General features: G+C 37.6%; 2 non-coding genes across 2 annotated transcripts; both read left to right on the top strand.

The window, feature by feature from the left end:
• Positions 1-3,935: 3,935 nt before the first annotated feature.
• LOC113860396 lies at positions 3,936-4,040 on the top strand. Its single transcript, XR_003503848.1, has one exon. It is a non-coding gene; the product is annotated as a small nucleolar RNA R71 (small nucleolar RNA).
• Positions 4,041-10,025: 5,985 nt separating this feature from the next.
• Positions 10,026-10,132, top strand: LOC113860298. Its single transcript, XR_003503752.1, has one exon. It is a non-coding gene; the product is annotated as a small nucleolar RNA R71 (small nucleolar RNA).
• Positions 10,133-15,839: the final 5,707 nt, after the last annotated feature.

The following is a 15,839-nucleotide window of genomic DNA, read 5'->3' as shown; positions in this document are numbered from 1 at the left end:
AAACTCTACCTCTTTCTGCAGAAGCTTGGACAATGGCAGTGCAATCTTGCTGAAGTCCTGTATAAATCTCCTGTAAAAACCTGCATGTCTAAGGAAGGAACGCACTTCTCGCACAGAAGTGGGGTAAGGTAAAGAAGCAATGATATCAATTTTAGGCTTATCAACCTGAATACCCTGACTGGAGACTAAGTGACCCAAGACTATACCTTCTGTGACCAAAAAATGACACTTCTCAAAATTTAACACAAGGTTAGTTTGGATGCACCTATGTAACACCTTAGATAAATTCTCTAGGCATGCATCAAATGAAGAACCATAGACAGTAAAATCATCCATAAACACCTCTATGCAACTCTCCAAAAGGTCAAAAAATGTACTCACCATACACCTCTGAAAGGTGCCCAGAGCGTTGCACAAACCAAATGGCATCCTGGTGTAAGCAAATGTGCCAAATGGGCAGGTGAATGTGGTCTTGTGTTGGTCCTTTGGTGCAATATGAAGCTGCATGTATCCAGAAAATCCATCTAAAAAGCAGTAATGGGATTTACCTGCTAGCCTCTCCAAAACCTGATCGATAAATGGAAGAGGAAAATGATCCTTGCGAGTAGCCTGGTTAAGTCTTCTGTAATCTACACAAACTCGCCAACTGTTTTGAACTCTGGTTGGAACCAACTCATCATTCTGATTCTTCACCACAGTCATCCCAGTCTTCTTTGGGACCACCTGCACAGGACTAACCCACTTACTGTCAGAAATGGGATAAATAATACCTGCTGCCAGTAGCTTTGTGACCTCCTTCTTCACAACATTTAGAATAGTATGATTGAGTCATCTCTGTGGCTGTCTCACAAGTCGAAACTCATCCTCCAATAAAATTCGGTGCATATAAATAGCAGAACTAATTCCAGGAAGGTCAGCAAGAGTCCAACCAATGGCCTTCTTATGCTCTCTCAAAACCTGCAATAATCTCTCCTCTTGATCAGAGTTGAGATCATGAGCAATAATGACAGGAAGTCGCTGGTTGTCCTCTAAGTAAGCATACTTCAAATGTGTAGGCAAAGGCTTAAGCTCTACTGATGGAGGTGGAGATAAGTCAACTGCTAGTGTTGAAACATCTACTGGTGTAACTATATCTGCTGCACCTGTAACATCAACACTACAAACAGCACACATAGATGAATCATCACAAGTACAAGATGGGTTAGTGAAATCTGCAAAATCAGCAAATAAATCATCTAAATTTTTGCAATCATCAACAGTTAAATCAATAACATCTAAACTGAAAATAGAATGGTTCTCTGCTGGGTGTCTCATTGCTTCAAAAATGTTGAAATGCACCAAATTGTCACCAAACTCCATAGAAAGGGTCCCTGCATGCACGTCTATCTTTGTTCGCGCGGTCCTCAAAAATGGTCTCCCAAGGATTAATGTAGCATTGCTGGGTAGGTCGTCCTCCATCTCTAGAATGTAAAAATTAGCAGGAAAAAGAAGGTCCTCAACCTTGACAAGAACATCTTCCACGACACCAAGTGGCTACACAGTGCTTTTGTTGGCTAGCTGGACTACAATTCCTGTAGAAATTAAATCTCCAATCTGCAATGATCTAAAAATAGATGCAGGCATAACATTAATTGAAGCACCTAAATCTAGCATAGCATTTGTAAAAACTTCCTCTCCAATAGTACAAGGAATGGTGAAAGTTCCTGGATCTTTGCACTTCTGTGGTAACTCAGGTGGAATGATCACTGACACATTCTTATTCTGGAGAAGTGCAGAACCATTTCTCCCCATACTCACTCGCTCATTACCCTTCAGCTTCCTCTTGTTAGTACACAATTCCTTTAGAAACTTTGCATATTTTGGAACTTGTCGGATGCCATCAAGGAAAGGAATATTTACTTCTATTCTGGTGAACATGTCCAGCAACTCATTATCTGATCCTGGTTTTTTTCTTGATGCTACTGGTCTGTTCGGGAAGGGCAGTGGAACATGTTTCTCAGTAGCTGCATCACTATTGTTTTTAGAATCTGGTGCTACAGCTGCAACTGCTGGTAACTCTTTTCCACTTCGCAATGCAATAGCACTCGCATTTCCCTTTGGATTCATGACTATTTGAGAAGGTAGATTACTGGAACCTTGAGACTGAATCTGACTCAATTGAGTTGCTAGCTGTCTAACCTGAATCTTCAAATCATGGACAGTTGCTTGCATGTTCTGTTGAAACTGCAGGTTGTTTGTAGCCATCTGTTGCATCATCTCCTGAAATGACGGCTTACTTCTTTGTGCAGGAGGGGGTGGTGGAGGTGGCTGTTGCCTGAATAGAGGTTGATATTTGCTTACAGCAGGTTGAAATGAAGGTTGTTGGCTTTGTTGTTGTTGTTGTTGTTGTTGCTGCTGTTGCCCCCCCCATTTCAGGTTTGGATGATCTCTCCAACCTGGATTATATGTCTGGGAGTATGTATGGGTTATAATTCTGATGCTGCTGATTTGGAGCTCTATATTGCTGCTGTTGGTTTGTGTAGATTCCAGAAACATTCGCATCTGTCTCTTGCAATGTAGGGCATGAATCCGTAGGGTGCTCATAATGCAGGGAATAATAAACGTCCCTGGATCTTTGCATTTCTCAAGCATGGAAGTTTTCTGCCTCTCAAAAAGAGCTGATACATTCCTCCCCATGTGCACTCTTTCATTACCCTTTAATCGCCTTCTATGAGTACACAAGTCCTTAAGGAATTTGGCATACTTTGGGATTTGCTTGATAGCATCTAACACGGGGATATTAACTTCAACCTTTCTGAAAGTATCCAAAATTTCTTTATCAACCTCTTCTTGCTTCTTGCTGGGCTGAACCATTCTTTGAGGAAAGGGAATTGGAATGGACCTCTCCTCTTTGTCTACCACTTTTGGTTGACATGGCATAGGTGCAGGCTGCTCTTGGCTTCCAACCTCTCCTCCTTCACCTTCTGCAGCTAAAGTGCAACTAGGATCCTTCTCCTAAGGCAGATCTCAAGGTAATGGCACTCACATTCTTTGGGTTTGTTACAGTTTGTGCAGGGAGATTGCCTGAACCTTGAGATTAAAGTTGATTCTAGGATGAAGCAAGTTAACCCATTTGATTCTCCAAGGTCTTAATACTTGCTTGACTCTTTTGTTGGAAAGCCTGACTCTGTTGCTGGAAATTGAGATTATTCATAGTGAGTTGCTTCACAAGGTGTTCCAAGGATGACTCACTCTTTTGAGGTGCAGGAGCTAGTGAAGGGGATGCTTGATGGTGCTGTTGAGATGAAGATGAATGATGGTGATGATGCTGGGCTGAATATGGCTTGCTTTGTCTAGATTGATGCGGTTGAAAATGGTTGTTGGTTGGTTGGTTAGAGCCTTGATGTTGTGCATTTCCTCTCCACCTTAAGTTAGGATGGTTCCTCCAACCGGGATTATATTTATTGGAAGATAAATCCCAGCTTTGTTGTTGTTGCGGCTGCTGAAAAGGAAATTTATTAACATAAATATTAGCAGCATAAGCTTGAGGATTACCTTCCGAAGATTCAATTTCTTGCAATGTGGGGCAACTATCAGTGAAGTGATCCGTAGATGAACAAATCCCACAAAGAATTGCTGGAATGGATGGAGGTGGAGGTGTATATGCAGTAGAATTCTTTTGGATGGATGCCAACTGTTTTACCGTAGAAGCCAACTCATCTAGCTTATGCTCCAGCTTGTGTGAATCTGAAGTTTGAATTTCATTGACACTCCTGGACATAATGGAATTTTTCCTTGTAGCAAACTGTTGAGAGTTAGCTGCCATATTCTCAATGAGGTTTCTAGCGGCAGCGGGAGTCTTGTCAACTAGGGCTCCTCCACTAGCTGCGTCGATCATGCTCCTATCCATTGGGTGTAAGCCCTCATAGAAGTATTGGATTAGGAGCTGGTCACTTATCTGATGATGGGGGCAGCTAGCACAAAGTCTCTTGAAATGCTCCCAATATTCATACAAACTTTCCCTCTCCAGCTGCCTAATACCACATATTTCCTTTCTTATTGAGGCAGCCCTTGAGGCAGGGAAAATTTTTTCTAGGAACAATCTCTTGAGGGTGTCCCAACTTGTAATAGAGCCAGGTGGAAGATAATACAACCAGTCTTTAGCCAAATCTATAAGAGAGAATGGAAAAGCTTTTAATTTCACATGCTCTTTAGGTAAACCTTGTGGTCTTATTGTAGAGCAAACAATATGAAATTCCTTGAGGTGTTTATGTGGATCTTCACTTGCAAGACCATGAAATTTAGGAAAAAGATGGATTAGGCCAGTTTTAAGAACAAAAAGGGCATCCACATCCGGGTATTGGATACATAAAGTCTGGTAAGTCACATCCGGTACGACAAGCTCCTTAAGTGTCAAGTCATTTTCTATCATTTCTAAAGGTTTAGAATTTAAAGAATGCAGAGAAGAATATATAGAAGATGAAGAAAATGGTGAAGATGGTTCCTCAGTATGTGCAGAGTTTTGTCTATTAAGATTCCTATGGAATGTCCTATCAATTTCAGTATCTAGAGGATATAAATCTCCTGGATTTGATCTGGTCATTCATTAGGAATTAGCTATGGAAAATTGAAAAGAAGTAAACTAATGAAGCAGTAAAAATGCAGAAACATTCAGATGACAATTATGCAGAAAAACTAACATCTAAGTGCAGTAAAATAAAGTATTAACACCAAAGAACAAAAACAGAAAGAAATTGCAAACTATGAAACGAAAATATGCAACACACAAGTACAAATTCTGCAAATTTCTGCAGAATTATGCAGCAGAAACAAGGTAATTGTAGCAAACAAAAATGCAGTGTGGTAAACTAAATTGCAGAAGTCAGAATTCATAAAATGTAGAAAACAACAATTGGTTGTACCTAAATGCAAGATATCTCTACTTACCTATGAAACTACAATTATACTAAAGTATTCACAATGCAAAAGTTAAAAGAGAATTCACTAAATATACAGAAAATGAAAATGAAAATAGAGCAAATAACATGTTTATGAAAAAATCAACACCAATGTTCCCCGGCAACGACGCCAATTTGATGATCGTGTTTTTCCTTTGTTGTGTTTAAAAGATTTGTCACAAATCCTCATCAAAATTTAAACAAATTAATGTAGTACTAGGGTTATCCTAGATTGTCTCCCGTGAACATTGGCTATTTAAATTCATTAAACATGTTGAAGGCATTAATTGAACAAGCAATTAAAATAGGGGTTTTATGGTTTCAAATCAAAATAAAGAGCAATGAGCAAACAAGTTTAATTAATTCAAACAATAGTAAACAACAATCCTTAGTTCATCCACAAAGATTCTATCCTCATTTTACTCAAGATTTAACATTCATCCTCTCTCCCATGAATTAGGTTAATTTAACACGCGAAAATCAACCTTATTGTCCTAACGAAATTATGCAATTTACTAGGCTCTAATCTCTCATCCCAAAGTTACGTAACCTTAGAATTAAACCTAGGATTAAGCAATCCCTAGTTTAGAATCTCCTTCAGCGAATTAGGGTTAATTAAGCAATATCCCCCTCATTCATCATTAATTCAATTCAAGAGACAAGGAAAAAATAATTCATGAGAAGAAAGAAATTATATTATCATTAAAATCAAGGAACTCAAGAATCCGTGTGAACTTACTAAGGATTACACAAAATTTAGCCCTCAATGGAAGTGGGGGTTAAAAACGCAGTTGGGAAATGCAGAAAATTCATTAACATTAATGTAAAAGCAAGAGAAATGAGAAACCAAACCATAGGTTGGACCCTTGGCTGTCACCCAAGGTTGCCCTAAGCTCTGGAAAATGTCCTAAATTTAGTAAAGAAGAGAAAAGGTTCAAAAAGTGTAAGAACTCCCTACCCTAATTTGGTAAAAATCTATTTATACTAAAGCTGGCACCCTCCAAAGTAATTACTTTCATTCTTTCATAGTAAACATGTGCAACATCAGTTAGGTTTTGCCTTTCTGGAGTGATTACTATGAAAGATTCATAGTAACCACGTGCAGCACCTTCAATTGTGCATGCTCTGGAGTGATTACTACGAAAGTTTATAGTAACCACGCGCAGGTTTAGTAGATTTTGGGCTGCTATAGTTGTCACTTTAAGCTTTGAAAGTGATTACTTTGGTCCTTTTGCTGGAAGTGGCTTGCTGTAGTTGTCACTATCAATCTTGAAAGTAGCTACTTTCACCTCAAATTCCTCAAAATCCAATAATTCTTCAAAATAAGCTTAGGGATTCCTGCCACATTATTCAAATGATCAAAACATGTAAAATAAACTATCTAAATCAATGTAAATTAACCAAAAACTAAGAAACCTATATTATTTAGCCTAATTGGAATATTCATCTTATTTACACTATATATGTCTATTCTTTTCTATAAAAAGTAATAAATGATGTATAAAATTTTAGTAAAATATGGATTCATCACCAGGGCTGGGATTCAATCTTGAATAAACTCTCATTTGGAAACTCTTCTTTTATTTGCTCCACTTCAAATGGTATTGCTTCAAGTGGTAATCTTAACAAGTGGTCAACAACTCCATTCTTCTTTCCTTTCTTGTCTTTGATCTCCAACTCGAATTCTTGAAGAAGTAAGATCCATCTTAATAATTTGGGTTTGGCATCTTGCTTGGACAAAAGATACTTAAGAGCAACATGGTCAGTGTAAAACTATAACCTTGGACCCTATTAAGTAAGACCGAAACTTATCAAATGCAAAGACTATAGCTAAGAGTTCTTTTTCAGTAGTAGTATAATTGATTTGTGTAGTGTTAAGAACTCTACTAGCATAATGAATGACATGCAGTTTCTTGTCTTTTCTTTGGCCTAAGACTGCTCCTATAGCTACATCACTAGCATCACACATCAGCTCAAAAGGTAATTCCCAATCCGGTTTAACAAGTATAGGTGTAGAAATTAATTTCTCTTTCAAAGTATTAAAAGCTATTAAACATTTATCATAAAAAATGAATTCTACATCCTTACTCAACAATTCACTCAATGGCTTGGCAATTTTTGAAAAATCTTTATTGAACCTGCAATAGAATCCAGCATGTCCCAAAAAGCTTCTTACTCCTCTAACATTTACAGGTGGAGGTAGCTTCTCAATTACTTCTACTTTTGCAGGATCCATTTCCATTCTCCTTGCTGAAATCTTATGTCCTAATACTATCCCTTCTTGTACCATAAAATGGCATTTTTCCCAATTGAGCACAAGGTTTGAGTCTTGGCAATGTTGCAAAACAAGAGATAAATTAGCTAGATACTGATCAAAAGAATTACCAAATACAGAAAAGTTATCCATAAAAACTTCTATAATTCTTTCAATCATATCAGAAAAAATGGACAGCATACACCTTTGAAAAGTGGCTGGAGCATTGCACAGCCCAAATGGCATCCTTCTATATGCAAAAACTCCAAAAGGACAAGTGAATACTGTCTTTTCTTGGTCTCTTGGGTCAACTACAATCTAATTGTAACCAGAATATCCATCTAGGAAACAATAGTAGTTAAATCCAGCCAATCTCTCCAGCATTTGGTCAGCAAATGGAAGAGGAAAATGATCTTTCCTTGATGCATCATTCAACCTCCTATAATCTATGCACATTCGCCATCTGGTTACTATCCTAGTGGGTATTAATTCATTTTTTTAAGTTGGAACAACGGTTATACCTCCTTTCTTAGGCACCACATGAAACGGACTTACCCATGAACTATCTGAAATTGGATAAATAACTCCTGCATCTAGTAGTTTCGTCACCTCTTGCCTCACTACCTCCTTCATAGTTGGATTAAGTCTTCTTTGAGGTTAGACAACAGGCTTGCAATTTTCTTCAAATAAAATTCTGTGCATGCAAAAAGAAGGATTTATACCTTTCAAATCTGAAATCTGCCATCTTAGTGCAAATTTGTGCTCTCTTAACACTCTCAAGAGCTTTTCTTCTTGGTCTTTCTACAGATTGTTGTTTATTATTACAGGTTTGTTGTGGCCTTCTTCAAGAAACACATACCTCAAATGAAAGGGTAATTGCTTAAGCTCCACTTTGGGCTCTTCTTTCTTTTCTCTTCTTGATGTAGTTCTTCCTTGAGTTGGTTTATTTCATTGTTCATATAGGGAAAGGAATCTAATTGCAGAATGCAGTCTTTCATTGCCTCATCTTGCTCTTCATAAATACTACATTTTGCTGCAGCTAACATGCTTTCTAAGACTGCACTTTCATCATTTTTCTCCAATGAATGTGGTATCACAACATCTATTACATCAATCTTCATACAGCTCATATCATCACTTGGATGTTTGATGGCCTCAAATACATTAAAAATGACTTTCTCCTCTTGTACTCTTAGCATTAATTCACCTTTCTGTACATCTATTAAGGCTCTCCCTGTTGCTAAGAATGGCCTTCCTAATATGATAGGGATATCAGCATCTACCTACATATCTAGTATAACAAAGTCTGCAGGGAATATAAATTTGTCCACCTTGACTAAAAGATCTTCCACTACTCCATAAGGATATGTATATGATCTGTCAACTAATTGTAATGTAATCTCAGTTGGTTTCACCTCCTCAATTCCCAGCTTCTTCATAATGGCTAAAGGCATTAAATTTATGCTGGCTCCCAAGTCACACAAAGCTTTTCCAACTGTGTAATTTCCAATGGAGCAGGGTATGTTGAATGACCCTAGATCCTTTAACTTTTGAGGCAGTTTTCTCTGCAAAATTGCACTGCACTCTTTAGTGAGTGGTACCAATTTTTCTATGTCCAACTTCCTCTTTTTAAACAAGAGCTCTTTCATAAACTTTGCATATGAAGGCATTTGTTCTAATGCCTCTGCAAATGGTATATTAATTTGGAGCTTCTTAAACACATCAATGAACCTTTCAAACTATTTTTCTTATCTAGGATCTTGTACTCTTTTTGGAAAAGGTAATCTCTTATACTGCTCTTCATTAATAGGTTTGCAGGTCTGCTCAAATCTCTGCTTCTTGCCCCTTTTTTCTTGCTTTTTTTGCAATTTTATTCACCATCTCCTCTCTTTAACATAGTATATTTCCCACTTTCAAAATCTTCTTGTTTCAGCTCACTTTCTTCCTTCAAATTGGTGGCTTCATCTTTCTTTCTTGGGCTGGAAACTACTGCTCCACTTCTAGTGGTTATAGCTTGGCATTGCTCCTTTGGATTCACTATTGTGCTACTAGGGAACCTTCCTTCATCTCTATTTACAAGTTGCTCAGCCAACTACCCAATTTGTGTTTCTAGCTTCTTTATAGAACTTTCTTGATTTTTGAAATTAGTTTCTGTCACCTTCAAAAACTGCAGTAGTGTCTCTTCAATTCCATTCACTTTCTCACTCAAGGGTCTTGAATTTGAATACCCTTGATTTTTTTGAAATTGTGAAGAAGAACTTCCTTGAAAATATTGTTGCTGAACTTGAGGAGCTGCACTTTGGAAAGGTGCAGTAGGTGTATTTCCTCTTGTAGTAGAATTCTGTGGATTTCACTTAGAAAACTGTTGTCCTCTATTGTTATTTAGCTGGAAACCAGGTGGATATGGTTGTTATGGCCTTTGATATTTGCCCATATAGTTAACTTGATCAGGTTGTTCTATAACTGTGGGATCATAAGCTCCATTCACATGGTTGCCATAACAGAAATCACAACTCAGTTGTGAATTTTGAACCACACCAGTGTGCATGTTAGTTATTTGTTGAGTTAATGCAACAAGCTGTTCAGAAAATTGTTGATTATGAAGTTGATTTTGAGCAAACATAGCTTCTATGGATTATACATCATATCCTCCTCTCCTCGTAGCTTGTCTTTCATTCATATTTTGATACATCGAGGATGCCATCATTTCTATGATTTGTTGGGCTTCTTCCAAAGTCTTTGAACTTAATGAACCACCAGCTGCCGCATCTATCATGGTTTTAGTTGCATCAGTCATTCCATTATAGAATGTTTCAAGTTGCATCCACTCAGGTATGCAGTGATGAGGACATTTCCTTAATAACTCCTTGTATCTTTCCCATGCCTTATACAATGGCTCTCCTTCTTGCTGAACAAAAGATGTAATCTACCCTCTGATTTTTGCAGCTTTTGAAGGAGGAAAATATTTGATTAGGAACCTTGTTCACCAGGTCAGCCCAGGTTGATATACTCCCTTGTGGCTGGGCTTGAAGCCAGCACTTAGCTTTATCCCTTAATGAGAATGGGAATAATCTAAGTCTGATTGCATCCTCACTTACCCCATTGATTCTGATTGTGTCACAAAGTTGTAAGAAATTAGAGATGTCCAGATTTGGATCATCTGAATGGTGTTCAGCAAATTTGTCTTGTTGTACCAGATTTAGAAGTGCAGGTTTTATCTCAAAGTGGTTGGCCTGAATTGTAGGTCTCATAATAGAAGAGCTGAATCCTTGGAGATTAGGAACTGCATAATCCCCTAATGTTCTTAGTCTTGGTTGTTCTCCCATCTTTATTTGTCTTGGAATCTGACTGGGTTGAGGTGTTGATGTAGAACTTTTGTTTTTCTCTCTTTGAATCTGTTTAATTCTTGCTTCACTTATCAACCTTCTTAGAGTTTGGTCAATGTCTGGATCAAATACCAAAGTGGCTTTATTTTTGTTTTTCCCTCGCATATACAATCAAAAAGTTAACAAAGTTAAACTAAAATTCAATAGTTAGATATACACTAAACAAAGCTGATGCAGAAAAATAACAACAAAATCATATCAAAATTTGCAACTGCAGAATTATGCAGAAGTGCAAAATCATACAGAAATTACCTTCTAATTTTCTATACTTATCTAAGTATAGGCAAAACAGAGTACTTCTATGCAATACGAAATTGGAGAGAAAAATTCAGAAATCAAGAACTTAATCTAGCAATTTTTCTGTTACTAATGATATTGAAATACAAAATTCCTTGATAACGGCGCCAAAAACTTGTTGTTTGCAATCTAAACACTAGCAAGTGCACTAGTATTGCAGCAAGTAATGAGTAATTTTTAAGAACAGGATATCGTCTCCACAGGGAATCGTCTCCACAGGGAATTTAGATTTCAAGTATCAATTCACAAAATTGTAACCATTTGAGCCATACGAATTCAGGAGAAGAGTTGTAACATACAAAAGCAATAAACCAAAGCAATTAAGAGTAAAGAAAATTTGCAGAAAAACAGATCAATGAATGCAATGTGACATGAGAAATGGATTGAAAGGTAGTTAGGAATTTACTTCACAAGAATGTCAATATTAATTCAATTATGCTTCTGAACATTCAAGAACTTGGTTAATTAACAATCAGTTTCGCATTTTAATAGCCAAAGGTTAATTTCTTAACTCATTGACCCTAACAAGTAACTAAACCACCCTAATCCCTTAGGTGAAGTTCAATTTAATGTTGCATTAAGGCTTGGAACATTAGGATTGCAGAATTAAGTGTACCTATCCCTAAGAAACTCCTGATTCTGGTTGTTCATTCAGATCAGAGAATCAAATCCAATTCCCATTAGCAAATGTTCCTCTAAGGTTAATCAAATGAATTCCTATTCAAAGATTACGTAAAAGTGCAGAATTAACAACTCAATTAATCCAAATACTCAAATTTCAGAAGCAAGAATCAAATTAATACATCAATTCGAGTTCCATAAACCCCTAACTACAAGAAACTACTCAGACATGGGAGAAGAGAAATAGAAAGAAGAAGAAGAAGAAGAAAAACTCCAAGAAGCCATGGCCAAGAGCTCCAATCTGTTTCCTCTTTGTGGAAGCTTCGAGACTTGACCCCAATCTTCTCTCTCAATCTCTCTCAACGACAATCTAACAAAAAAATGGAAAATGAATGAAAGATCCCGAGATCTGAGCTCGAAACATGTATTTATAGAAATTCTGATTCTTGGCATTATCACTCTTGCTGATAAGAGTGGCCACGCAGAAGGTCGCGGCGTTGTGCATAATCACTTTTATGAGTAAAAGTGGTAACGCACAACTTGCCAAGTTGAAGACTCTCTGGAACATCCACTATCAATGATAAAAGTGGTTACGCAAAATACTCTAAAACTTCGCCTTCTTTGGAATGCTCACTTTCGCTAGCAAGAGTGACCACACAGAGTATACTGAAATTCTGCCTTCTCTGGAACGCTCACTTTTGCTTATAAAAGTGGTTACGCCTGGCCTGCTGAGTCTGAAGCTTCTCTGGGACATTCACTTTTGTCGGCGAGAGTGACAACGCACAACTAAGCTGAGATTGAACTTCTCTGGAATGTTCACTTTCAATGATAAAAGTGATCACGCCCACACTCAACTTCTCATTTAAGCTATGAATCACTCACTTTCGCTAGCAAGAGTAACCACGGCCAGCTTAAACTCCATAACCCATGTTCTTTGAGTCCAGACTTGCTACTTTTCTGCTATTTCTCCATTGATCTATCAACCTCATGGTCTTTACTCAGCATTTTCTACAAAAACACACTTCAATTATTAATTTTTACACAGAAATTTCATAAATGCTCAACTAACTATGTATTTAAAGAAATTCTCCAATCATTCTATTTTTATGATTTTTTCTGCTTTTTCTAACACATTTTCCTTATGAAATGGATTAAAACTATAGTAAAATACTAGTAAAATTATGGATTCATCAACTGACTAATATTTGGTAATGATTACAAAATCTATGAAATGATTATAAAATCTCACATTTTTCGAGACAGATAATTATTATTTTTCAATAATTTAAATAAGACAAAATGTGGCTTTTTGAACAAGATACTCAAGAGTTTTTTTTTTTTTTTGCAGTACAGCTGAAAATAATCAGGACAATTTTTGGATGATATCAAAGTTAAGTGTATTACATGCAGTTACTCTAAAATGCAGAACTTAGAGATCAAGTCACTATTCTCCTCGGTGAATAAAATAGAAAATTCAGCATCTAGCTAACTATTTTGATACTAGCAAACTAAAATTAGCAAACAATCGATATCTAAGAGTACTAGGTCAGTTGATGAATTTTGGGGCGTTACAGCATGCAGTTACCCTAAAATGTCGAACTCAGAAATAAATCAATATTTTATAAAAATAAAAAAATCAACATCTATCTAATTATTCTGATACTAGCAAGTTGAAATTAGCAAGTAATTTCGATTCAAGAGCTATTAGCTAATTTACGAAAATTGGGGCGTTACAACTGCTACTTCTGTATTTCAGCCTAAGGGAGCAACTTCTTCCACTCCTAGAGCCTCAATGTCGCAGATTGTCAGATGTTTCAAGTGTGGTAGGCCACACTACCTGAGCCAGTGCCTATAGGCTGATGTCAGAGTTTGCTCCTCGTGCCAGCAGCCAAGACACCTTGCTAGAGACTGTCCTACGCCTAGTGGGGGCAGTTTTGTCTTCTGCTAACACCTTGCATGTTGTGAGGCCTAAAGCGGGTAGAGCTCCGACGATAACCAAATCGAGAGCAGAGGGACGTGTATTCACTATTTTTGCATTAGAGGCAGCCCAGGCCACGGATCTCGTTCAGGAGACAGTGGTAGTGGTAGGTACTTCTCTTTCTATATTGTTTGATTCTGGAGCCACAAACTCTTTTATTGCAGACATTTGTGTGAGAAACTTAGGGTTATCGGTGAGCGATCTAAGAAATTGGTAGTATCAACACCTACTCTAAGTTCGATCAAAACTTTGACAGTTTGTGTTAAGTGTCCCATAGTAATTGAGGGATGAAAGTATAAGGTAAATCTTATTTGTATCCCGATGTCAGGGTTAGATGTAATCCTAGGTATGGATTGGCTAACTGCCAATCGTGTGCTAATTGATTATAGCCTGAGGTGTTTAATCTTCTCAGAGCAGCAAGGCTGTGTTGAATTGATTTCTACTCGCTAAGTAGAAACATCCTTGGATGAGGAAGTATCTTGTTTTGTTTTGCTTTGTTGGGTGTTATGAATGCAGAAATTGAGCAAAGCGTTCAGTCAATACCAGTAGTACAGGAATTTCCTGAGATCTTCCTAGAGGATATTCATGGAATACCCCCACGTAGAGAGGTGGAGTTTGCTATAGATTTGAATCCTGAGCCAGTGTCTGTAGCACCTTACAGAATGGTGTCAAAAGAGTTGATGGAGCTTAAGGAGTAGATTAAGGATCTAATGTGGAAACAGATGATTATGCTGAATGTATCGCCTTAGGGGCACTAGTTGTCTTGATGAAAAGGAAGGACAAAAGTTTTAGATTATGTGTTGATTATTGCAAGTTAAATAAGTTGACAATTAAGAATAAGTACCCATTGTCACGGATCGATGATTTGATGGACCAATTGAGAGGTGCTAAGATATTCTCTAAGATTGATTAGAAGTCTAGGTACCATCAGATCCCAGTGAAGGATGAAGATATTCCTAAGACTGCTTTTTGCACTAGATATGGCCATTATGAGTATATAGTGATGCCCTTTGGAGTCTCAAATGCTCCAGCTGCATTTATGGACTACATGAATCGGATCTTTAGACCTTTTCTAGATTGGATTATGGTAGTCTTTATTGATGATATTTTGATTTATTCTAGTTCGTCAGAGGAACATGCAGAGCATTTAAGGACTATACTTAGTGTTTTAAGGGAGAAATAGTTATATGCTAAATTGTCTAAGTGTGAGTTTTGGCTAGAGGAAGTGAAGTTCCTTGGTCATGTTATTTCAGCTAAGGGAATTGTAGTCGATCCTTCCAAAGTTGAAGCGGTGTTGTAGTGGGAAAGGCCAAAGACAGCCACAGAAATTTGTTGTTTTGTGGGCCTAGCAGGTTACTACCAGAGATTTATAGCGGGATTTGTGAAGATAGCTACACCATTGACACAGTTCACTTGCCGTGATCAACCCTTTGTATGGATTGAGGAATGTGAACAAAGCTTTAATGAGTTCAAGCAGAGACTAACTTCCTCGCCGATGTTGATTCTCCCTGATACTAGTTGACTGTTTAAGGTGTATTGTGATGCTTCCCATCAGGGATTGAGATGTGTGTTGATGCAAGATAAAGGAGTGGTAGCTTATACATCTTGCCAATTACGAACTCATGAGCAAAATTACCCGATCCATGACCTTGAGTTAGTTGTTGTAGTCTTTGCTCTAAAAGTGTGGTGACACTATCTTTATGGAGCTCAGTTTGATGTGTATAGTGATCACAAGAGTCTGAACTATTTGTTTGATCAACGAGAGTTAAATATGAGGCAGAGGCGTTGGGTGGAATTCCTTAAGGATTATGATTTTCAGCTCCAATGTCATCCAGGAAAAGCTAACATGGTGGCCAATGCATTAAGTAGGAATATAGTTCAGACATTCTCCTTAAGAGTTAGTGAAACTCTTTTGGTAGAAGAATTTTGAGACCTGAACATACATGTGAACTTAACACCTGAAAAGGTTAGTTGTGGCCGAATTGTGGTGACTAACAATTTCTTATAGGAAATTAAAGACAAACAACTGTGTGATCTGATGTTATGTCAGATTGTATTTCTCTTCAGGACAGATAAGACAAAGGGTTTTAGTAAAGATGCTGATGGTATTCTCAGATGCCAAAGTCGAGTTTGTGTCCCTAGAGATGCTGAATTAAAGAGAGCAATTCTAAAAGAAGGACACAAGGGTAGTCTCAACATTCATCCTGGTGTTACCAAGATGTATCAAGATTTAAATCAGATGTTTGGTGGCCAGGCATGAAGCGAGAGATATCTGAGTTTGTTAAAGCTTATTTGACTTGCCAGAAGGCAAAGGCGGAGCACCAGAGCCCTCCAGGAAAGTTGCAGACGATGGAAATTCCGGAGTG

Source organism: Abrus precatorius, unplaced genomic scaffold, assembly GCF_003935025.1.
Source record: "Abrus precatorius isolate BTA unplaced genomic scaffold, Abrus_2018 Scaffold2, whole genome shotgun sequence".
Classification (NCBI taxonomy): domain Eukaryota; kingdom Viridiplantae; phylum Streptophyta; class Magnoliopsida; order Fabales; family Fabaceae; genus Abrus; species Abrus precatorius.
The sequence above is the reverse complement of the archived record's forward strand: the minus strand, read 5'-3'. Positions and strand labels throughout refer to the sequence as shown.